This window comes from Schistocerca cancellata, chromosome 6 (assembly GCF_023864275.1).
Source record: "Schistocerca cancellata isolate TAMUIC-IGC-003103 chromosome 6, iqSchCanc2.1, whole genome shotgun sequence".
In the NCBI taxonomy this organism is placed as follows: domain Eukaryota; kingdom Metazoa; phylum Arthropoda; class Insecta; order Orthoptera; family Acrididae; genus Schistocerca; species Schistocerca cancellata.
In genome coordinates this window covers 435,092,751-435,119,796 of record NC_064631.1, presented here as the reverse complement: position 1 = coordinate 435,119,796, position 27,046 = coordinate 435,092,751, and positions in this window count along the sequence as shown.

Here is a 27,046-nt window from a genome sequence, read left to right as displayed (position 1 = left end):
CATCCAGGGAGTTTGCAGGCCAGGGGAGTACGGTAAACTAATCCTGGCGCTCTTCGAATCACACATATGCGTTGTGAGTTGTGTTGTAAGGTGGCTATAATTTCGCACCTTACAAGCACTCATCTACATACTTCGCAGTGATTTACAACCGCAATTATATATCATTTGATGGGTTGGACATGTGAATATTCAAAGAAGACTGACATTGTTACGTACACCTTGCAAATAGTTGTTAACGCTTATTGCATGAAAGGTGACGGAGTGTCTTTATTATCAAAATGGCGCAATGAATGATTGCCTATAGTAGAGGTTGGAATCCCAGTGGAAATGAAACGGCAGGCATAACTCAAGCCCTGGGTGGGAAAGCCCGCACAGGTGTGTCGGTCCTGCTTCACGCAGGAAGTGCCAAGACGGAAGGTCTGGGCACCTGAGCGCGGAAGCACAATAAGCGGCGGCCGGCCGTATTGTAGTGAGGCCAGAAGGATAACCGGATAATTCTTCGGAAACTCTGAAAATCTCCGACGCAGCAGAAAGGAATGAGGAAGCGTTACCTCGGAAATCGCAGGCTGGGTTATTTCAAGGATTTTTACTCTGAGAAGCGTACTGTTGTATGAGTATAGGTATTTCCTCGCAAACCGTCCGCGCTGGAAGACAAAAGACTAAAATATGATTGGTCGGCAGTCGGAAGAATCTGTACAGAGGAGGAATATTCCGTGGTTTCGAGAATAGGATTGGCCTTCTGCAGTTACCAGGGAGGGGAGCCGAGTTTTGCTGCGAAGCCAGCAGTGGAGAGAAGGGGCTTCCGTTTTGAGCGCCCAGCTTTGACAGTCGCTCAGTACCTGCTTTTGTTGGTACAGACGGACTTGCTGTCTATGGTCTCAGGAGGTTTTATAGTTAAAACGGTTAGGCACTGTACTGTTGCGAACTTATACGATTCTGGACTTCGCCTCCGGTTAGGGAGTCGGCGTTGAGTACGCAGCGCTCAGTGACTGAGAGCACTTCTTCTGTCTATACTCACGTAGAGACGTTATCTGAACTCCGTCCTTGTGGCTGGGAGTTCGCGTTTCTTGTCTGTAGAACACAGAGAGGAGATGAGTATGCAGCGCTCAATGATTGAGAGCCCTTCTTCTGTCTATACTCGCGTAGTGACTTTATCTGTATTCCGTACTTGTGGCTGGGGGTTCGCGTTTCTTGTCTGTGGAACACAGAGAGGAGAAGGCAATATTACATTATAATAGTCAGAGGACCGCCTTCTGCCGTCCTAGTGTTTGAAAGAGTTTTTATTTTGTGGCTGGAGTTCTTCCATCGTCGCAGACGTGTACGAGAACCATCACTTCGACGCATCGGACGCAGTGATATTGCTAATTGCTTCGGCTTATTAGGGCTATAAAGCTAAACAGCTGTGGTCACGTAAGTTTTATTTCCACTGAGGTTGCACACCACTGTAGATCATCTTTGAAAGTAGTGCCTTCTAGTGTTTGGTACGTCGGTTATGTCAGTCATTTCACTTTATGTGTATTAGATCACGTAGCTATAAAAAGGGGCAGCTTTGGGCAGTTGATCAAAGGTATTAGTTAGGAAATTATTTGTATCTCTTTATGTCCATTGGACATTGATATATAAACAGTTGTAATATAAAGGGGTTTTAATCTACAACAAATGTATAAGCGGAAACAGCATTTATCATTTTATAGTTACTAGTTCCCTTAATCATCCATTTATGTTTATGTTGTAATTTATATGCTAAGGAGCCAGAAGGAGGAGATGTCATCATTAAGAGATCCTAAGATCTGCTTCAGGGGATAGTCAGACAGTGCCAAATCTTCATTTAGCGTTCAGTATTTTCCGTTGGTCACCCGCCTGGAGTAGCATCTTGGAATGTGACACCATGCATTGTCCTGCTGGAATACTCCTTTGTGTCTGTGAAAAGCAAAAACTGCAGCTAGTGGTGGACATGGTCCCCAAAGATAGATTCATAAGTCGATAGGAAATAACCATACTTCACACATAAAAGTATTTAGGGAATAAAAAAGTGTTAGGAAATTGGATTGAGACATAATATCTGGTCTCCAGTCTGTCATAAAGAAGAAACAATAGAATAAATGTGAGATGACACTACGAAGTAAAATAAACATACAGTACAAGAAGAAGTTTTGCATGAGATAAGTGACAGCTGTTCAGAACGTGTCAAGAAGATAGTGCGGAAGAAGCAGCGAAGAGGAACACGACAGACTGTTAGCCGTAGTTGCCCTGATCGAGCAATGTGTACTGAAGGTTAATTTTTGTGGGTAAGCCAGATGCGATGACACAGTGAGCTAGAAGCCGTGATGCTTAATAGTCGTTAGCAGACATGAAGCAATGCTGCCCATATCGGTTTAACCAGGTCCAAAAGGACGCTGCACAGTTACAGTATTAGAGGCATAGAGAGACCCTGCCACTTGTGAGTAATTTGCGTGGACGATGTATGTGACTTCGATAAGCTCATTTACATGAGTTTTTATGAGTTAATGAATGATGCAGTAATTTGACGTATCTCTATTTACTGTTGATATGACGGAATGCTGAACGAAAAGGATACCCATGTAATATAGTTAAAACGATGAGAAGATAAACGCGTACAACGATCTACTGAAGGAAGGTGTGATCATAAATTTTGGATCTACCACTAAATAAAGAAACAGGCACTGGTTGCCAGTGCAGTGTAGCAAAAGGTGAAACAAAACCAAATTTAGAGGCGTATGGTGAAAGGAACTAAAAATGTAGAAATTAAAGTAGTAGAAATTTTGAATGTTCTGAGAGCGAAATTATTCTTGTGGTCTTTTCGTAACAGATTTGCGACTTCTCACTGCGAATTGATGAGAGATCTGGAGAATGTGCTGGCCACGGCAGCAGTAGAACATTTTCTGTATCCAGAAAGGCCCGTGCAGGACCTGCAACATGCGGTCGTGCATTATCCTGCTTAAATGTAGGATTTTTATGAGTTAATGAATGATGTAGTGATTTGAGGTATCTCTATTTACTATTGATATGACAGAATGCTGAACGAAAAGGATACCCATGTAATATAGTTAAAACGATGAGAAGATAAACGCGTACAACGGTCTACTGAAGGAAGGTGTGATCATAAATTTTGGATCTATCACTAAATAAAGAAACAGGCATTAGTTGCCAGTGCAGTGTAGCAAAAGGTGAAACAAAAACAAATTTAGAGGCGTATGGTGAAAGAAACTAAAAATGTAGAAATTAAAGTAGTAGAAATTTTGAATGTTCTGAGAGCGAAATTATTCTTGTGGTCTTTTCGTAACAGATTTGCGACTTCTCATTTTACAGAAACCCACAATGAGTAAAGAAGGACGTAAAGCGATAAAAGGACAAATGTCAAAGTTCATAGACAAGATGAAAAAATGGAAAGATTGACGAGCGGAACTGGTAAAATTTGGGGTAACAGAAGTTAAAGAGGTAAAGCACGGGTAACTGGGAGAGAACTGTTAAGTATCGGCGGATCTCTCTGGCATAGCGTAATTCGTGAAAAAAACAGTTAATTCACTTGTGCAAGATCCCTATGTCAGAGATGCCAAGGCCTTATTATATTAATGTTGCCACTGTTGCGATTTGTTTTGTCAATAATTTTATCAGAATAAGTAATTGTGCTTCGGTCTCATTTAATAGCTTTCGTTTCCCCAGTCATTATTTTGGAGGGTACACTGATGCTATTGCAACACCTGCTAGGCTTACCTTGCAGTTTAACAATCAAGCCACCTTGCACGGGATTCGGGGATGCGAGTCTGTCCTGGACTGAATCCGCCTTGCGGATTAACGAGAAAGACTGCTGTTTTTTTAGGAGGTTTCTTACATCCAACTAGCTGAATACCGGGTTGTTAATCATGTATCATCTTAGATACACGCTACGCAAACATTTAGAGAACATTCTCACACTTTGAGATTTACGCTAGACTCAGACAGATTGACTACACAGATTCAGACCAAGGGGCAAGGGATGGCGACCAGTAGGGCACCCGACAGCTAACTGTCACTAAAATTGTCAAAACCCACAGTAAAATTCCGACACCGAAATAGGAAAAGGCCAGGAAGAAAAAGAGAAGGACTTCAGGCTTAGCAGTAGGAGGCAATAGTTTTTTTTTTTTTTTTGTCAGAGAATAGATGACGGATTATTACGTCATAACATTGTCATCTCGTTCCAATTTCTAAACAGTTCTGTACAGAATTCTTAATATGAGTGCCGCCCTACCCAATATCCTTCATCGCTGAGACCGTTTGTGCTATTTATAACGGACTGTAACTACAGATAAAGTTGTTGAAAATTCTGATTACGTTCTGATACATCTTGAGTTGCCATAACTCTACTATTCTCTGTAACAATCCTATAATCGTCTTAAATACACAGTGATGAAATTCATGTTTCATCCACATCACGATATCTTTCCATGAATAGTGTATGCTGTTATTACTAAGAAAATTTTTTCATTGCATCTGACAGAATAGCAGTATTCTATGTTTTTGTTAAAGGAAAGATTTTCAGCAAGTAGCATGGATGTCCATGAAATGGCCAAGCTGTGTACGGATAAACTTGCTTCTTCTAAATAACGAATGACATAGGGAATCTTTGATCAGACGTAAAAGTTCACGAAGGTGACGCATTTCGGAATGTTATTATTTTGATAAATACATATACAAACGATACCTACAGTTTCATTGCTGTTTCTACTTCCTATCTAAGAGTATAGATTCAATTTATTTACATCAGTACTAACTGAAAAACAGTTAGTATTATTTTGCTCTGAAGTCAGCTTTAAGCCAGAAAAATACGGCTAACCTGTTTCGTGATGAAACCCGGGATTACGGATGCGCTTCCGTAACAGAACCCCAGAAGCGACTGACCAGTTTGCGTCTTCAGCAGCAGACTGTCCAGAAGCTGATGGCTGGTTTATTAAAACCTGCCCGCTTCGGAGCTGTCGCTGTCATTAATATCGCAGCGGACTCGTTAAGGAGTTCGTAAAAACCACGAGCGCAAATAGCAGGGCCAGGGCGGGATTAAAGAGTTTTCGTGACGTGTCCCACCGGCTACCTGCCCGGTTCCAGGATCTCCAGCGCCTGCCTGCTGGAGTGGAACGACAGAGCTATCGCCCGCCCGGTGACAGGTCCCTGACTCAGCGCTCACACGGTCTGGGCAAGGCGAAACTGTTGCGTTTAGTGCGCACCAATTCCGTCTCTGAATTTCGGTATGTAACATAATTAATTTCTGTACTGCTGAGTGATAGTGTATCATGAAATTCAGATAGTTCATTACAGCTGTAGATCATTGTTCTCCTTCTTCTTCTTTGACTTGTTCTGCTACAGCTTATTAGTCCAGGAAAATTAACCCGAAAAAAATCTGCGCTGGCCAGCAAATATCCATATGCCGGAAATAATTTTATTCGACGGTAGGTATCTCAGATAAGACTTGAATGATTTCCCCACTGTTTCTTGCTTGTGCTAAACTTCTGAGGACCGAAAAAACACAACTTTTTGGTCTTTTTACAGTTTTTCGCTTTATACTCGAAAAAGATACATCCTGCAGATATCCAAAACATCAGAAAGAAAATGCATAAAATTTCGCGTAGATTGACATACTTAAAAGTTAAAATCAGTTCATCCGTGTTAATCGATCTTCAAAGATCAGCAATTTTTACCAACTTGGCTGAAAAGTAAGTTATGCTCTTGTTCTACCGCCTGTAACTCAAAAACAGCTACTCCAAACGAAAAGTGTTATGCATGAAAGTTGGAGAGCGTCAAATTTTGCATAAAAAGAGCTCCTAAATTTTAAAATTCACTATCTCCTTTCCAAAGATACAAATAAAAACGTGAAAGTATACGTAGCGCTAAATTCCTGCTAAGACTTTTTTGTGAAGTCAAATTACTTTTGAACCAAATCATCCATACTCGTCCGATTATTCAGATTTAAGAACCGTTCAGTTAGGTACCTACCCACATACATAGTTAGTTAGCTCTATTTATTTATTTAATTATTGAATCAGACGAATTATAGTGTTTTGTGTTAATGGTAATCACAGGATAAACTTTAAAGATGTGCATTTCCTAGGAAGAACCGAGTAGTGCGCCTACGAGCCGTGAAGTGTACAGTCAAGATGAGTGGTGAAACAGTCTCTGTCAGTCCTGACACAAATTTCTGTTGCATCACTTTCCATATGAAGGCACCACAATAGCTCGACTCATACTTCGCCTTTGAGTTAGTCCCATATTCATTAACTCTTTTTGCTGACAATGAAATGATGCGCAAGACAAGAAAATCAGACCTCTTTAAACTGTTCAATCCAGCCAGTGTTAAAATCGCAGGTAACATATACATCGACCTTGAGGGTTGGTTCCTCTTATCCCGAGTTGTGTGGAAATTGACAAAGCGTTTCCCTCCATCCTTGAAATGTACGCGAACTACGTCAAAAGACACTTTTGAGTCCATCTGCACCACAGTGTTTGATGGATACCCTGAGAAGGGAGCTGAGAAAAGAATAAAATCTTCTGAGTGTGCATGAAGAATCCATGCTATGTTATCCACTTCGGTTTTATTTGATGAGATGATGTCACCAGCTGTGCGTAAAGAATGTCTCTTACTAAACGAACTTAATAAGAAACGTATCTTATCTCAATGTTGAAAGAAATATTATATGATGAAGACTCCTTGACAGTTAGTACAGCCATAGAAAAGGCGAGACAGGGAGGCAACGTCTTCATTATCGGGGAAGATAATGATTTGTTAGTCCTGCTGACTGACCACACAGCTGATAGTAGCGGACAACAAGAACCCGTCACCAATATCTTCCTCATGAAACCTGGAAAAAGGCAACCAAAACATATTCATTTACGCCATCAACAGTTCTAAGTTCTCTGAAGATGCCAAACAATATGTGTCACTTCTTTATGCCGTCAGTGGCTGTGACTTCACCTCTACATTTTTAGATAAGACAAAACCAGATTTATAAACACATTTCAAAAGTTCGGACAGAATAACACTTCCCTTGAGACATAAGAGTCTCAATTTCATCTTCGATGAGGACAGAAGCTGAGGCAATGAATTAAAATTTGTGCCATGACCGGGCCTTCAACCCAGGTCTTCTGCTCATTAGGCAGCTGTACGGACTACCCCTGTCCAACGCCCTGCCTAACACAAATTTCAATTCACAACTTCAGCCCATTTTCCCCTTCTTAAATTGTCAGTATTGCCGAGGCTCTCGGACATTGGAAAAGCACCCCAGCTTTCTACGTAATGGGGAAATCCTACTTGTACCTCAGGCGTAGATGATCTATTGATCTGATGGAATAACATAATCCTTGAGACGTATGGGTCTCAACTTTACCTTCAATAAGGATAGAAGCTGAAGGAATGAATTAATATTGGTGCCACGGTAGGGATTTGAATCAAGTTCTCCTGCTTCTAGGCAGATGTGCTAACCATTCCATTCGATCAATAGACCTGCCTACTGTAGTTCATGTTTGGAGCAGTCGTTCGGTTAGATAGCAACGTATCCAGTCACGACCCATCGACCTGTTGTAACATGAAACGTGTTTCATGCGACCAGGTGAGGCTTTGCCATTGATGAACGGTCTAATCTTGATGATCTCATGCCCACCGCAATCATATTTGACGATGTAACTGACGATGTTGTTGGATCAGTAGAGGACCAACTTGGGGAAACAGTGAAGCTGGTTGGCTTTTCTTGTGCTACAGTCTGTGGAAAGTAATTTAAGGACAGTAAAACCAATAATAAACGTTAAGGTGCTGGACATCCACGCTTCATCACAGAATTTGGTGGTCGGAGGCTTCCCCACACTGTACACCAACATAGGCGGTGATCTGTGGCAGATCTAACGACACAGCACCATGCTGGCAAGATACAAGTGTTTCGGAGCATACCTTTCTGTGCTTATTGTTGACCTTTGGAGTCCGCAGTAGACAACCCGTACGAGTTCCCATATTGATCCAACAACATTGTCAATAACATTTTTGGAAGGTTTCATTAGCGTTAGCCGCATTTGAGCAATGAATTGTGTCGATGGTAACAGCTGAAAATTTTTGCCGGACAAAGACCAAAACCCGGATTTCCCGCTTTATGCGATTAATCGCCATAACCACATCAGCCATCCAAGCTCGCTTTGCTTCCGACCCAAATTCTCAGCCTGTTACACATTACTGATGTAGCGTCACCTATCAATAATACCTTACTCGGAGTTCCCGATTCCTGTAAGAAATCGAGCATGACGTGCGTCCGTACTGAAAGAAAGGATCATTAGTGGTCGTCAACATATTCATATTTATATATATTGTCGATAACGACTGCAGTGGACACGAGATCACCGAGATTGGACCGCGCATCGACGGAAATGTGTCGCCTGGTCAGATGAATCACAATTCTTGCAACACGAGGTTGTTGTTTGTCTCCAGATATACTGTCATCCAGATGAACGGCACCGTGCACACCAAAACATGCACCGTGCTATGGACGCAGACCGAGGGGGACAGTATTATCTTTCGGGTGACCTATGGTACTAATCAAAGACACCATGACAGCTGTGGGCCAAGTGATCATTATTAAACACCACCTGCAGCCCTTCAGGCTTGATGTCTTCCTCGACGGCGATGGCATGTTTCAGCAGGACAACTGTCGACATCACAAGGACAACTTCGGTTTACTCTCGGTGAAGGAGTATGGTAGTGAACTCACTTTGATAGTTGATGTCTCGGCCCCGTAAATTTGCCTCATACTAATCCAATGGAACACCTCTGCAACTACAAATTACCGACCCGTAATTTACGGGAACTGCGTGCCTTTTCCGTAGATATTTGGTGCGACATGACTCCCGAAATATACCAAGGGCTTACCGAATCCATGCCACGTGGAATCAAAAGTATCAGTGTTGCGTAGATTCTAAAGGCCGACCAACACGCTATAAAGCAGGTGATTATAATATTCTGACTCATCAGTTATTTAGTTAGTTAGTTGAATGTTAAATAGATCATTTGAATGCTTCTCCTATCGAAATGATGTGATACATGATTAGTGTTAACATTTCGAACACATTATTTTTTTAGTCCTTTTCACGCATATATATATATATATATATATATATATACCCCATGCGATTTCTCTCTGTAGGGTTATGTGAAAGATTCAGTGTTTAAACCTCCTCTACCAAGAAACGTGCCAGAACTGCGAGCTCGCATCATCGATGCTTTCGAACTCATTTTTGGGGACATGCTGCGCCGAGTGTGGGAAGAACTTGATTATCGGCTTGATGTCTCCCGAATCACTAAAGGGGCACATATCGAACATTTGTGAATGCCTAAAAAAACTTTTTGAGTTTTTGTATGTGTGTGCAAAGTATTTTCAAAATATCTCAAATAATAAAGTTATTGTAGAGCTGTGAAATCGCTTCAATCATTTGTAATAACCCTGTATATATATATATATATATATATATATATATATATATATATACAGACACGTTGTTAAAGGTTTCGGGTAATTTCATTCAGAGACTACGCCATATTATTGCTACGCATGGTGGATATGTGGAAAATATCGTACTATAGAGTTTCCCAGACCGCAGCGCCATCTGTTGTTGAAAATTGTAACTACTGTAATTTCGAAAGTTTGTCCGCCTGAAAATGTACTGTTGTCCCAAGCATATTGCAACAAACGGTGTATTTCTATCGCTGCTCGTTTAGTTTTTATTGCCGTTTCAAATATACCGGTCATTTTTGAAACACCCTGTATATACTCTGTGACCAAAAGTATCCAGATGCCGGGCTGAAAATGGCTTACAAGTTCGTGGTGCCCTCTATCGGTAATGCTGGAATGACAAATTCCACTCTCACAGGCATACATTCAGTTAAGTACTGGAAGGCTTATTGGGGAATGTCAGCCTATTCTTCACGGAGTGCTGCACTGAGGACTGGTATCGATGCCGCTCGGTGAGGCCTGGCATGATGTCGGCGTTCCAAAACATCACAGAAGTGTTCTACAGGGTTCACGTCAGGACCCTGTGCAGGCAAATCCGTTACAGGGATGTCGTTGTCGTGTAACCAATCCGCGAAAGGCCGTGCATTATGAACAGGTGTTCGATCGTGTTGAAAGATGCAATTGCCATCCCTGATTCGCTCTTAAACAGTGGGATGCAAGAAGGTGCTTAAAACATCAATGTAGGCCTGTGCTGTCATAGTGCCACGCAACAAGGGGTGCAAGCCCCCCTCCATGAAAAACACGACCACATCATAACACCACCGCCTCTGAATTTTACTGTTGGCACTACATACGCTGGCAGATGACGTTCACTGGGCATTCGCCATACCCACACACTCCCATCAGATCGCCACATTGTGAGTGTTGTCCTTAGCGTAAGTTAGTTTAAGTTGGATTACGTAGTGTGTAAACCTAGGGACCGATGGCCTTAGCAGTTTGGTCCCATAGAACTTACCACCACTTTCCAATTTTACACATTGTGTACCGTGACTCGCCACTCCACACAACGTTTTTCCACTGTTCAATAGTCCAATGTTTACGCTCCTTACACCAAGCGAGGCGTCGTTTGGCATTTACCGGCGTGGTGTGTGGCTTATGAGCAATCGCTCCACCATGAAAGTAGTGGGACAAGCAATGTATCACACCACTCTGCATTGTTTATACAAGATGTGCAATGTTTTGCCAATTTAAACAGATTATATTTTTAAATATGTTACTTTATTGCACTTTAAGATCTGCTGATTAGAACCGTAGTGTTTCCAAAATGTGCCAGAGCTAAAAAGTAAATTGAAATCGCAGGAGAGCTTCTGTAAAGTTTGGAAGGTAGTAGACGAGATACTGGCAGAAGTAAAGCTGTGAGAGCCGGGCGTGAGTCGTGCTTCGGTAGCTCAGTTTCCAAACATTGAGTGGACTGAGATTTGGAAAAACGTTAGTTCTAATGTGCTCACGTCTAATATAAAAACGTCATGGTACAAGACAGTTAACAACATAGTTATCACCAATGAAAGACTGCACGCAATCGGACTCTGTGAAACAAATTTATGTCAACAATGCCATCTAGTTGACACAGTAATTCATCGATATACTTGCAGTGGTCACATGAATAGTTGGAAGTGGATCCGGGAGCAAATAGCTCTGATTACAAGAACATCCCCTGAGTATATATCGCTGTCATTCATACACAGGCCTGAAGCACGCTATTTCCCAGAAGCAAAAAATAACGCTGTGTACTGGTTGCTGGGAAATTTTGTTAACTACGTCCATAACAAATTAGGATCCGATAACATCATAGAGTTCAAGGTACACATGCTGTGTGAGTTCCACAAAATTAGAAGCTATTCGAATCACAAGAAAAAGTTCGGTAATATGCTAAAATTGTATTTGAAAGAATGGGCATTGGTTAATATAAAAAAGAACACTGTGTTGACAGTGATGTATTGTAGTTACCTTAAGGATACTATTTAAGATTTTACAGTATATTTATGATGTGTGCTTTTTCTACTTCAGAGAGTAGTTTTTTGAAATTTATAAGCTAATGTACAGAACTTATGTGACATTAAGATTGTGTGTCTAATAGTGCCAAACACAAAACATGAAAGGTGCCTTATTGGCTTATACTAGAAATTTGGAAATAGACAGTTTTTATAGATATCTCCTTATCGATTGGTTAAAACCATAAGATTCTATCTGATAAATGTAATATTCAATGGCTGGCACATTGCCCTGCAGTGAAAGACTGATTATATAGATCTGATCACTTCAAATACTTAGATTCAATTAATGTCCAGAAAGTGTAGTTGGAAGGCTAGTAAACTTTATTATATATCTCCTTTCCGCCATTCTCAAGTATTTATGTTTAATTTAATTCTTTCTGGTGATTTAGTCAGTAACACAATCTTCTGTTGTCTTTCCTTAATGTCAGCGCAATTGAAATGATCAAACCGTTTTGTTTAAATAACTTCATGTATGTATAATTTAGTATGTATTTGGAATGTGTAACATTGTTTTTTTTAATAAAGGTTTTATATAAAAAAAAAAAAAAAAAGATGGTAGAGCACTTGCCCGCGAAAGGCAAAGGTCCCGAGTTCGAGTCTCGGTCAAGCACACAGTTTTAATCTGCCAGAAAGTTTCATATCAGCGCACACTCCGCTGCAGAGTGAAAATCTCATTCTAAAAAGTAAATTGTTTGTGACAGCTATGAGAAATAATCCAGTTACAGCATCAGGGTCACTTAGCGCAACGGGGAAATATTTCGTTTAATTTTTACGGAGCTCAGACACGAGCTGACGAAAAAGAACAATTTTATTAGGCAGTCACTTTAGCATAGGTAAGAAACTAATTCGTCCTCTTATCTCTAAGATTGCAGTAATCTCGTACAGCATTTTGAGTGTAACTTCTCAGTGATGTATTTTCTTCTTCGAAAGAACAGTGTTCAATTTCTGTGTTTTGGTTTGAGGCAGAGTTACAACTCAATTTTTTTCTAATCGTACGTGTAACCCTCAGGGACGACATGCTCTGAGCTTACGCTGTGGCCGAGCGGTTCTAGGCTCTTCAGTCCGAAACCGCGCTGCTGCTACGGTCGCAGGTTCGAATCCTGCCTCGGGCATGGATGTGTGTGATGTCCTTAGGTAAGTTAGGAGTTAGGTTTAAGTAGTTCTAAGTCTAGGGGACTGATGACCTCAAAAAGGTTAAGTCCCATAGTGCTTAGAGCCATTTGAACTCATGCTGTGTTATGGACATTTATTTTAGGCACTCGTTGTCACCGAGATACCCACGTGGGCTGAACAACAACGTTTTCCGGGAAATTATGATACTGACCTCCTGAGTTTAATAGGCAGTATTTTTAAAATGACCGGTGGCACAATAACGCCTACTGTTATTTGGACTTCCGGAGCAAAAAAAGTGAAGCACCCAGAAGATACGGTCGGATGGCAATGTAACTTCGTAAATGTACATACCATTGGCGAGTATGTAAATGATGAGAGTTCCAATTCTCTGTGATAGATATAACGGTCACCACAATGCATGAGTGTTGTTAGCCTGTAGTGTTGTTTATCAGGCCCAGTATGGTATATAAGGGGCGAGAATAGCGTCAGATGTTGAGCGCACACTGTGAAGGACACGGAGATGTTGCGTACTCGTTCGAGACAGCGTTATCAGTAAATGACAAAGTCTGAAAGGGGCGTCATTGTGGGTCTCCATTTGACCGTCTGAACGAATCGTTCAGTACGCACATTTGTGGGACTTCAGATGTGGCAGTGGTCCAATATTAGACTGCATCGTCGAAGGGTACTGGTTGACCACATCTGATTGCCACAAGTTACGATCACCATATTGTGTTGCAAGGACATCGTAAGCCCTTCACGTCTGCTCCAGGGATCGGAGAACAAGTACTGGACTCGCTTCAACATTCCGTGCCATCCCGCACCATTGGTGGAAGACTGGTGGCAATCGGACTAGGGATTTATCGTCCTAGGTTGAGCTGCCGTTAACACCAGAACACAAACGACTGCGTTAGGAGTTGTGGTGTGACCGGCAAGGAAGGGCTGCTGAAGAGTGTTATAGTGTCCAGTGATGAATGCGGTTTTGCACTACCTCAGATGACCATTGTCGGCGAGTATCGCAGCCGCCTGGACAGAGGTCCCATTCTTGCAATTTTTGGAGAGGCACAGCGGCGTTACTTCTGGTATCATGTTGTGGGGAGCCATCGGGTATGACTTCAGGTCACGGCTGTAATGATCGAGGTAACTCTGAGAACACAACAGCACATAACTGGCATCGTGTGTCCTCACATGGCACTGTGATGCCATTTTCCAGCAGGACAAGGCTCATATGTCTATGAACTGTCTACGTCATGTTGACGTACTTCAGTGGTCAGAAAGACCCCCGATGTTTCCCCGAGGAACATGTGTGGGACTAGCTCGGACGTCAGTCCCGCTCCAGTGCTTAATATCGAGGACCAGTTCCAACAGTTACGGGCCAGGTTGGCTCAGGAGAGGATACAACAGCTTTATGACACAATTCCCAACCAAATTAGTGCGTGTATGAAGGTGAGAGAGGAGCAACTTCATGCTGTTAAATGGACTCGTAATGTTAAGGTCTTTGTAAATTTAACTCGATTTTGTAATCACTTATCCTGTAATCACACACCCTCCAAACCCGTGAAGTTTCATCTCTTTCCTCCTCTTGGGTGCTACATTCACCGGCCGGTGTGGCCGTGCGGTTCTAGGCGCTTCAGTCTAGAACCGCGTGACCGCTACGGTCGCAGGTTCGAATCCTGCCTCGGGCATGGATGTGTGTGATGTCCTTAGGTTAGTTAGGTTTAAGTAGTTCTAAGTTCTAGGGGACTGATGACCACAGATGTTAAGTCCCATAGTGCTCAGAGCCATTTTTTGCTACATTCTTTTTCTTTCTTGTCAGGCTGTGTATTTTTTCGAAATTAATTACTGGCTAGAAAGTTAGTAACTGTGAGAGGCGTTCAGTAAGTACTGCAACACATTTGTTTCTGAAACCAGATTGGTGCTGTTCAGGGCTCCAATAAACCATATTATTCCTCAGTATTTTGACTACGACCCCTATTTTTTAACATAATTTCTGTTCAATGCGACAGCCTTAGGCCACCTAACTGGTGAGCCTGTACGCCCGCATGGTACCACTCAACTGGTCGACGTCGGAGTCAGCATCTCATTGTATTAGTAACAGCGTCATCATCCACGTAACGCTTCCCACGGAGTGAATTATCATTGGGGCAAACAGACAGGAGTCGGAAGGTGCGAGATCCGGGCTGTAGGGTGGATGTGGAAGAACAGTCAAATGAAGTTTAGTGAGCTTCCTGGGGTGCACTGACTTGTGTAAGGCCTTGCGTTCTCATGGACAAGAAGTTCGTTTGCATTTTTGTGCCGACGAACACACTGAAGTCGTTTCGTCACATTTCTGGGGATAGCACAGTACAATTCAGAGTTGATCGTTGCACCATGAGGGAGGATATCAAACACGATAACCCCTTCAGAGTCCCAGGACACCGACGCCGTGATTGTACTGGCTGAGGCTAAGGCTTTGAACTTTTTCTTCAGAGGAGAAGTGTTGTGGTACCTCATGGATTGCTTGGATTGCTGTTTTGTTCCCGGTTAGAATACATGAGCCCAAGTGTCATCACGAGTCACTTTGCTTTAAAAAAAAAAAGGCACGATCAGCTTTGTAACGCGCAAACTATTCCGTACAGATGATCGTTTGTTGGTCTTTATGGTGTTGTTCTAGCCTGCGTGAAAACCGCTGGGCACAAACTTGTGTACGCTAACTGGTGGAAGAGTGTGTCGGCATTACCAACAAACAAGTCAAATTGAGCAGTGAGATGGGTGAATGTGATCCGTCGATCGCCTCGAATGAGAGTGTCCGCACGTTCAAACATTGCAGGAATCACAGGTTTGTGCTGTCGACTGGCAAGAGGGAGATTGGACAGGTTTGCGCGACATTGTTGCGATTATGACACACGCTTCGTCCACCGTACTTTTGTTCATTGCCGCCGCGCGGGGTAGTCGCGCAGTTCCCCTCATGTGTGTGTGTTGTCCTTAGCGTAAGTTAGATTAAGTAGTGTGTAAGCTTAAGAACCAATGACCTCAGCAGTTTGGTCCTGTAAGACGTTACCACAAATTTCCTTTTATTCTTTCTTTCATTGCCAGGTCTCTGTAGACATTCTACAATATCTGCGATGATCTGGTTTCCCGCCAAGAGAATCTCAACGACAGCTCTTCGCTTGGAACGCACCTCCGTTACAAATGCAATTTTGAACGCTGCGAAAAACGCAGCCACCTACCGGAATTTCATGAAACTTTAGGGACTGAAGCGCAAACAGTCCACGATGTTCCACAACAAATTCCACATTTTTTCAACCGAAGCTGGCGGAGGAAAATAAAAATGTGTTTCATTAGTTAATGAACGCCCCTCGTTTATCGCAAATGATACAACTACTCACGCGCGAAATTACTTGGCGAATGCAGCTAGCGTCAGTCGCCGCCGTGACGTCACTGCAGGTAGCCCTGGCTGGCAGAGTTTCGCGCGGGGAGCCAAAATACACCCCCTGGTCTCCTCCTGGCTGCTCCCCGCAGCAGCGGTCTATTTTAAGCCTTTCCTCAGTTTTCGCAGCCCGCTACCCTCCGGGGCGGCGTCGCCCCAGCCGGCGCAGACTTGTTGCCGGGTGGAGGCGCTGCCCCCTCGGCGGCGGCTCGCCTGACTCAGTGCAGTGCGGGGAGCGCCAGCGCCTTCCGGTCAGCCGCCTTCCTTCCGGCGCGCGGCCCGCCATTAGCGGCGCTCCGTGCCGCCCCCGCCTCTCGATGACCACTTGCCGCTTCCCCACACTCCGTTCCGCACGACCGCTCCGCGGCTACAGCTGCTGGCTCTTCCGGTCGCGAGATGCGATTTCATTTCCTTCTGTCAGCTCATATTCATCTCGATATTTTCAGAAACGTTGCTCTCGTACGATTCGGCACACGACCGTCAATAAATACACGAGCGCAATATTGCGAGAACTCTGGGGATGAACTAGTAAATAAATTTCGATGATTCTGAACTGACCAGTGGTATCCATACCTACAACACTAGAGGAAAAAAATGGCCTTAATTACCAATTGTTAAAGCTGTCAGTGGTTCAGAAAGGAGTTCAATATACAACAATGAAAATTTTTGATCATTTGCCCAATAACAAGTCACACAGCTAATCAAGGTTTAAATTTAATTCAAAATCTTTCTCCTGGATAACTAATTCTATTCCATCTACGACTACCTGCTTAAAATGTGGTAGCCAGTAGTATCCAGACACCACCAAAAACATACGTTTTTCATATTAGGTGCATTGTGCTGCCACCTACTGCCAGGTACTCCATATCAGCAGCCTCAGTACTAGTTAGACATCGTGAGAAAGCAGAATGGGGCGCTCCACAGAACTGACAGACTTCGAACATGGTCAGGTGGTTAAGTGTCACTTGTGCCATATGTCTGTAAACGAGATTTCCACACTCCTAAACACCCGTAGGTCCACTGTTTCCGATGTAACAGTGAAGTAGAAACGTAAAGGGACACATACAGCACAAAAGTGAACAGGCCAACCTCATCTGTTGACTGACAGAGACTGCCCACAGTTGAAGAGGGGCCGGCCGGGGTGGCTGAGCGGTTCTAGGCGCTACAGTCTGAAACCGCGCGACCGCTACGGTCGCAGGTTCGAATCCTGCCTCGGGCATGGATGTGTGTAATGTCCTTAGGTTAGTTAGGTTTAAGTAGTTCTAATTTCTAGGGGACTGATGACCTCAGAAATTAAGTCCCATAGTGCTGAGAAGCCATTTGAACCATTTTTAGTTGTTGCCGGCCGCGGTGGTCTAGCGGTTCTGGCGCTGCAGTCCGGAACCGCGGGACTGCTACGGTCGCAGGTTCGAATCCTGCCTCGGGCATGGGTGTGTGTGATGTCCTTAGGTTAGTTAGGTTTAAGTAGTTCTAAGTTCTAGGGGACTTATGACCTAAGATGCTGAGTCCCATAGTGCTCAGAGCCATTTTTTTGAACCATTTTTAGTTGAAGAGGGTCGTTATGTCTATTAGGCAGACATCAATCCAGACAATCACACAGGAATTCCGAACTGCATCAGGATCCACTGCAAGTACCATAAAAGTAAGGTGGGAGGTGAGAAAACTTGGGTTTCATGAGTGAGTAGTGAGAAAACCTATGTAACACCCCACTGTGCATTGTTCCCAAATTTATTCAAGATGGTGGATCCAAGATGGCTGGGATAGATGTGGCAACGTCGCAATGAGGTCATCGTGGGAAGTTCAAACTTTGGCGGGAAAATAAGTCAATTGGGCTACCTCCACTAACCTAACCTCCTCCCCTCTCCTCCACCAGAAAATTGTGGGAAGTTGAAATTTTGTTGGAAAAATGGTCACTTGGGCTACCTCCACTAACCTAAGAAAATGGCGGGAAAACAGGTCACTTGGGCTACCTCCGCTAACCTAAGTCATCCAACAGCCACCTCTTCCTTGGAATTGGCACCAAAAGAAATCAGCCTGTGCTGGGCTGCTGGCTAGGATGGACGTAAATCTTTATTTTGCAGGCAGTCTTTGTTTAAACAATCTGAGGCAGTACCTCCATCCAGTGCGTTCACCATGAGGTCTGGAGTCCAACTGACTTAGTACACAGTATTACCATCAGAGGACGCTATCATCCCATGGCTGTCTGGGGGAAAAATGGTGGGAAAAGGACTTAGTCTGTGTCCAGCTGCTGGAGAGAGGAAAGAGTGTACTTTATTTATGCTGGAACAATTTATTTATGGACGGATTTAAAATAGTTTATTTATTACACCGATACAAAACACTCACCCTGGCGTGCCTGAGGTCGTATTAAATAGTCAACAGACCTTCAAACTACTCGTAAACCACCGAAATAATGCATATAAAAAGTTATGGAAACACGCACACAACGCTTAAACAGCCGAAAATAATGCAGTGCACAAACACTCATTGCACACACACAAAAAAAAACGCTTTCGAACTATCGTCAACCGCGACGTATCAGCGAACTGCCACCCTACAGAACTCCAAGGCGTGCACGCCGGACGGCACGCTCACGCCTGTCTAATACGCAAAACGCCTCTGGGCCGCATGTGCGTGTTTACCATTGCTGGCGAGATATCTCTCTACCTGCAGATACCGGCGTCACAGGTCGCGCTGTAGTAATCTATTCCAATGCTTCCCAGGATAGTACATGGTGCATTGGTCCTAGCGATTCTAATGAGACATGCAAGCTGCGTCAAGTCGTGCACGTGTTTCTACCTGCCCAGCGTGGCTGATGCATCACCACGAAATGTTAGCGTAGCAACTCCCCATCGCAGGCGGGCGCATCTAAAAGGTTCTCAATGTTATACTCACGTCACATGGATATGTAAATAACAGCCAAGTCGAACTCTCGGAAATTGTAAAGTGTTGCAGAAATAGTTAACTGTCGCTTTTGTAGGAGCTTTCGTGATGTCTCAGCTTGTCCGCATGGAAATTCTTATCCTAACAGAACCTGTTTACGAAAGTAGCGCGGAATAACGCCGAATGAATTCCTCCTGATGGTCCTAACATGGCGCCCCATCCGTCATGTGTGTGACTTTCAGCAACGAAACTATTTTGTACAGATCGCCATATTGCACGGACAGTTAAACCCTGCAAAAGTGATCTACAGATCGTCAAATACATCCCACGTATTCACTGTGCTGCTGTGCAGCGCCAACGGAGGAAACTACTGCTTTAAATACAGCCCATGACCGCAGCCGGAGAAGAGTGTGTCAACCAGAGAGAGGCCAGCTGGCCATGGACGACCCCACATCCTGGGAGAATGCCATTAATACTTCCAGCGCAAACATTCATTGTATTGAATCTTCTCAAATTTACACAGAGTATACACGCGACACATGCGGTCCCAAAGGCGATTCAATACAAACTGGGTATTAATTCACTATTCACAAGTCCAGGGGAGGCTTGAGCCAAATCATCATAACCCAGAAGCTTTCTCAGACACTCTGAACCGGCGTACAAAGGATGGGTAAGCTCCAGCTCGGTACAAAGGCCTCCATCGAGATGCTGTTTCTGGCCCCGATCTTCCTACTTGCTGCTGTGCTTTCTATGGCCATCTTCAGACTCGCAAAGATATTGGGAACCAGGCACATATTTATCAGTGTAACTACAATTAAATATTAAAATTGCTGCCGCAGTCTGACACTGAGCAAAGTACTTTATATGTGCCGGCCGCGGTGGTCTCGCGGTTCTAGGCGCTCAGTCCGGAACCGCGCGACTGCTACGACCGCAGGTTCGAATCCTGCCTCGGGCATGGATGTGTGTGATGTCCCTAGGTTAGTTAGGTTTAAGTAGTTCTAAGTTCTAGGGGACTGATGACCACAGATGTTAAGTCCCATAGTGCTCAGAGCCATTTGAGCCAACTTCATATGTCTCCTTTCTGTATCTACAGCACACATAATTTTCTACATAAAAAAGCAATCTTTCATTCCCCTTATTGCTATGGATGTGCTGAATCAATACCTCCCTCACAATAGGATGTGCAGTAGCGATCGCTGGACGCTTGTACATATACTGCGAAGATTGTTATACAAAGGTTGGGCCTAGGCGTCACTGTTTCTGGCCCCGACCTATAGGCTTGCTCGCTTGTTTTCTACACCAATCTCCAGACTCTGGGATTACAAGAACATATCTAATTTCACATGGCTTGCCAGAATATCACACCATTTTCGCGATACTTCTCGATATCAAGCACATAGCAATATCGCTTGCAAAGCAGTATTGCTCGCTCAACATAATTCCAAAGATATAGACTGGAAATAATTTATCTAGAAACCCGAAACTTGAGCGAGGTGGAGTATGCTGTAAACCACTGAGTAACTTGAAACTGATCTCGTCCGTGAAGACCCTTAAAAAAAAATAGGGGAATCTCATATTTCCACTCGCAAATACCGATGTCGGTGATATAACATTTTCCAAACCATCCTTTGGAAAGTTTATAAAGTTAACTAAGGTGTTTCTCATGTCTAGAGAACCAGCAAACGTGTCTTCCACCCGTATTTCACCTGCTAGATGTACACACCATAATCGATGACCTCTCAACCAAATAAAGATGGGAAATGTGCAGAAACATTCAACCAGACAATTTAAATGGGAGGGAGTAACGGTCCAGGGCACACACATCCATATTGGATCTTCTCAAATTTCCACGCGATCACGGAAACTATCCAACACATACTAAGTATTAGTTCGCTATTCGACCATCTACAGAACGACATGGTTAAGTCAACTAAATTGCTGCGTCCCAACAGGCCTCTCCATTCAGACAGCTCCCATGGTCAGCCTGAAATGTGAATCATTACCACCACAGGCCACCGCCGCCGCGCGGGAAGAACGCATAGAATCAGAATCATCCTAGGAAACCAGTCACATAAATATTTTATCACTGTAATTACAATTAAATATTATGATCGTGGTCTCAACTGGACAATGAGCAAACTATCGGAAATACACCCTGCTAATGGCTGTGGCTCTGGAAATGAAATGTCTGTACGGTTCTTATGATTTAACATACTCTTCCCTTTGCTGTCACAGTATTCTACGTCAAATCCATACCTTCCTTACGACTGGGCATAGTCATTTCCTTTGCACATGTCGTAACACACACATACACACATATACTTTACAACCTGATGCTCAAGGCGAACCTATCAACACATCCCCTACTATTAAGTATAATACTTCGCCAGTAACTAACTGATTGCCAACAATACGAAATAACACTGACCGAAAATCAACGATGGGTGGACATGTCTCATGAGGTTTTCTTACGAGTCGAGTCGTACCACTGTGTCTTAGAAAGAGAGGCATAATCGTCTTACAAACCGCCAGATGTTAGAAAAACATGGTTGCAACGACCATATTACTGTCACAAGCAGTCTTCGTTCTTCAGTTGCAGGCAAGTATCCATGTTAAAAGCTATACTAGCTTTATAAATCGAGGTATGGCATTACCTCTGAATGAAGTGGTTTTTCCAGACAAATATCACGACACTGAATATAGATAGTGGTCGCCAGAGTGTATATTATCAGACCAACAGTGTGGTTACGCGTCGCCGACAGTGCAACCTCGTAATAAAATTACCCAATTTAGAAAGTGATTCGGCTAAGGAACATGGTATGAAACAGGTATTTGCAGCTCCCTCATGCCACCGCTAGATATTTCTCCAGTATTTGTAATGCATTCTGTCTCGATATCATGCCAGAGTTTCGGTGAGGTATCGACTGTGTTATAGGCGATGGTTGATTGAGAAGGACCACAAACAGTAGATGGTGTGCTGATTGAGGTCGTAAGAAATGTACAGTAGCTTCTCAGATCTCTAGTGTTACGCTGTCCGCTAGAAACGCTGTCTGGGATTTTGAATCAATTCTTTCCACTGAACCACATACCTGCGTTGGATCCAATGGAGAAGTCCTTTAATGATTACAGCCACCAGTGAATAATATTTCTGGCACTCTCATATCTCGAAATGAGTCACATCTCTCGACCCCATCTGCTACAGTAAAATTCGAACATGGTTTTAGATAGTCCCTATGCATCCTGCAACTGCTGTCAGTTCTGCAGCTTTACGCATGTGATCGTTCCAATTTAAGACGGAACTAAGTATAAGTCGAAGAAAGTTGTATCTACCACCTTCTGCGATCCGTGTAGAAGCTGAGTTAGTGCTACAGGACTGTGTTTTGACCATTCGATGGAAACAGGAACATGTTGTCGTAGCTCCGCAAACAGTGCAGGATGTGTAAGGTCAGCGCCAAACGAAGCCTACTCCTGCAACACGAGTTAGCATAAAAGACAGTGCGGGAACTGCGGGTGGACGAGAATTTTGCTACTGTGAAGAGGAGGCATATTCAGTACATTGCTCGGTGTCAGACTTCGGCAGCAATCCCAATATTTAATTGTAGTTACACTGATGAATACCGTATGTGTCTGATTCCCAACATTCTTGTGAGTCTGGAGATGGCCATAGAAAGCACAGCAGCAAGCAGGCAGGTCGAGGCCGGAAACAGCATCGCGGCGGACACCTTTGTTCCGAGCTGGAGCTTTCCCATCCTTTGTACACCAGTTCAGAATGACCGAGAAAGCTTCTGGGTTATGATGATTTGCTTAATGCCTCTCCTGGACAGGTGAATAGTGAACTAATACCCAGTTCGCTTTGAATTGCCTTCGGGACCGCGTGTGTCGTGTGTATACTCTGCGGAAATTTGAGAAGATTCAATACAACGATCAGCCCTTGGTTCATCTGGGTGGTCAGTTGCTCAACAGACGTACGTATACTCTCGTCCGTACACATCTCCATAGCCGTCCTTCACCCCTGTCATCTATAACTCCACAGCTATCTCGGCTCCAGTTTTGGATATCTCCGTTTTGGCATGCGCGGTATACTTTATGCACGGCCGTACGCGAACAGTTTAGAAACATATACGTTGGAAATGCTTCCCCCCCAGCCATAGACCGAAAGCCAATAATCATACCCTTTTGGACGTCAGATAAATCACTCCGTTTCCATATACTACAATGACTGAACTGTTTTCCACGTCCTCTGTACACCTTAATATACCCTCCACTGCTAGTGCTGCCACCTCCCATCTGTGAGTGGTTATTGCACGTTGATGTGAAGCATAGGCGGCGCTCTTGTTACTGTGGCTGGATTTTATAATGCTATATATCCCCTTCGTAATTTTTACATTCAGACAGCTGTATTCATTGCTTTTCATTTTAATTGCAATCTTACGAAGTCACAGGGCTTCATGTTCCGCCATATGAAAAAAGAATTGATGCGTAATACAGCCGCAAGTATATCATTTGAAAATGGGGAATCTCGTCCATCCATGATTCGATATGATTACTCTTCAAATGCAATTAAATGAGTCATTCGAGTGACACAACATTTCGCCATATCACTAAAGGATTTCAGTCATTTGAACTATGTGACACCATTAACCTTCTAGCCTTTCCCGACCATCTATGGAAAACGTACCTAGGCAGTGGTCAATAGTCCGGTGGTGGCCATATTTTTATCGAACTGTGCGTGGTATCTACAGGGTGGTCACAAACTCCGTCTACTACCTCTCACAACCAACATCAACATCCAAACTTAAATAAATGACAGGAAAAAATGTTCTGTAGAGAACTTTTCTTAGGATATGGACCATTATCTGTACAGATTATTAGTCTCGGCAGCGTTATTCGCGTGACAAAGGGTAATACGCAGCCACGTTATCTGCTACATTTGGCGGTGCATTGCTGGTGTAACTTGAATGAAACCTTAAAGCAAAGCATCTTTCAGTTGATCAGCGGTATAGTAACGATACCCGTTATGGAGCTCCAAAACGAATATCACATTTGGTGAGGTCTGGGCATAGTGGCAAAAGCACAGAGTCTGGAAGTTTCAGCCAGTCAACGACGATAATAATTTCTGTCACATTCCGTTTGTATTGGCTTTCTGAATTCACTCCGTTCGTCTACCGCCTGGCCGCTACATTTCGCCAGGTGCTGCGACATACACGCGATAGAACGATTTATTGAGAATTGTTGCATACAAACAGTCAAGCAGTCTGTTTCGTTTAGAGATACGCACAGTAGTTTATGCTTTAAGAAATGCTTGTGTCGCTCTCTTTCTATTACGTGTAACAGGAAACTGTTAAAATACAAGTAAGATGTTTTCTGTAAGTTTACTAAACATTTAATTTTTTTCTGTACTCGCAAATAAGTACATATACACCAGGGTGGTCCATTGATCGTGACCGACCAAATATCTCACGAAATAAGCGTCAAACGAAAGAACTCCAAAGAACAAAACTTGTCTAGCTTGAAGGGGGAAACCAGATGGCGCTATGGTTGGCCCGCTAGATGGCGCTGCCATACGTCAAACGGATATCAACAGCGTTTCTTTTTTTAAATAGGAACCCCCATTTTTATTACCTATTCGTGTAGTACGTAAAGAAATATGAATGTTGTAGTTGGACCACTTTTTTCGCTTTGTGATAGATGGCGCTGTAATAGTCACAAATGTATAAGTACATGGTATCACGTAACATTCCGCCAGTGCGTACGGTATTTGCTTCGTGCTACATTATCCGCGTTAAAATGGACCGTTTACCAATTGCGGTAAAGGTCGATATCGTGTTGATGTATGGCTATTGCGATCAAAATGTGCAATGGGAGTGTGCTATGTATGCTGTTCGGTATCCCGGACGACATCATCCAAGGGTCCGGACCGTTCACCGGATAGTTACGTTATTTAAGGAAACAGGAAGTGTTCAGCCACATGTAAAACGTCAACCACTACCTGCAATAAATGATGATGCCCAAGTAGGTGGTTTAGCTGCTGTCGCGGATAATCCGCACATCAGTACCAGACAAATTGCGCGAGAATCGGGAATCTCAAAAACGTCGGTGTTGAGAATGCTTCATCAACATCGATTGCACCCGTACCATATTTCTATGCACCAGGAATTCCATGGCGACGACTTTGAGCGTCGCGTGCAGATCTGCCACTAGGCACAAGAGAAATTACGGGACGATGGCAGATTTTTTGCACGCGTTCTATTTAGCGACGAAGCGTCATTCACCAACAGCGGTAACGTAAACCGGCGTAATATGCACTATTGGGCAACGGAAAATCCACGATGGCTGCGACAAGTGGAACATCAGCGACCTTGGCGGGTTGATGTGTGGTGCGGCATTTTGGGAGGAAGGATAATTGGCCCCCATTTTATAGATGGCAATCTAAATGGTGCAACGTCTGCTGATTTCCTACGTAATGTTCTACCGATGTTACTACAAGATGTTTCACTGCATGAGAGAATGGCGATGTACTTCCAACATGATGGATGTCCGGCACATAGCTCGCGTGCGGTTGAAGCGGTATTGAATAGCATATCTCACGGCAGGTAGATTGGTCGTCGAAGCACCATACCATGGCCCGCACGTTCACCGGATCTGACGTTCCCGGATTTCTTTCTGGGGGGAAAGTTGAAGGATATTTGCTATCGTGATCCACCGACAACGCCTGACAACATGCGTCAGCGCATTGTCAATGCATGTGCGAACATTTCGGAAGGTGAACTACTCGCTGTTGAGAGGAATGTCGTTACACGTATTGCCAAATGCATTGAGGTTGACGGACATCATTTTGAGCATTTATTGTATTAATGTGGTATTTACAGGTAATTACGCTCTAACAGCACGCGTTCTCAGAAAGGATAAGTTCACAAAGGTACATGTATCACATTGGAACAACCGAAATAAAATGTTCAATAGTACCTACGTTCTGTTTTTTAATTTAAAAAACTTACCTGTTACCAGCTGTTCGTCTAAAAGAGTGAGCAATATGTTTGTGACTACTATAGCGCCATCTATCACAAAGCGAAAAAAGTGGTCCAACTAAAACATTCATATTTCTTTACGTGCTACACGAATATGTAATAAAAAATTGTGGTTCCTATTTTAAAAAACGCAGTTGATATCCGTTTGACCTATGGCAGCGCCATCTAGTGGGCCAACCATAGCGCCATCTGGTTTCTCCCTTCAAGCTAGACAAGTTTCGTTATTTGTAGTTTTATCGTTTGACCCTTATTTCGTGAGATATTTGGCCCGGTGACGATCAATGGACCACCCTGTATATTGTTAAAAAAAGTGTCGAATATTTTAAATGTTGGTCGTACACACCAAAACAAGAAAAACATGTCCAGTAAACAAGGTTTCCTTGTTCTTACCAAGGTGTTCGGTTGCGAATACAATCACGGTCGTGGCTCAGAGCTCGATACCCTAAACAACATGCGCAGTACTAGTCGACCACGATATTATCGCACCTGGAATTGAGGGCGCTTCGGTAGGCTTATTGAGAGTTTTTTCATAATATTTCACGAGGACACTCTGAAACACTTGATAGTATATGCGCAGCTGTCTTGAAACCATTCACAGTACCTTGCGCTTTCCTTAATCACCACTGTACTTGTTTACTGTAACGTCATCGCGTACTTCCGACAACGGCCAAATGGAGTAACATTGTGGTGGTGTAGTGCACTGAGGTGAAAAAAGTCATGGGATTCATCCAAAAAAATCATCAGACCTTCTTTTGCCCGGCGTAGTGTAGCAATTCCACGTGGCATGGATTCAATAAGTCACTGAAAGTCCGCTGCAGAAACACTGGCCACGCTTCATCTGTAGCAGTCCATAACTGCGAAAGTATTCCCGGTGCAGAATTTTGTACACGAACTGACCTCTCGATTATGCCCATTAAAAGTTCGATGGCATCCATGTCGGGCGATCTGGGTGGTCAAACAATTCGCTCGAATTTCCCAGAATGTTCTTCTGACCAATTATGGCCTGGTGCATTGCCATTCATAAAAATTCCATTGTTGTTTGGGAACATGAAATCCATGAATGGCTACAAATGGTCTCAGAGTACC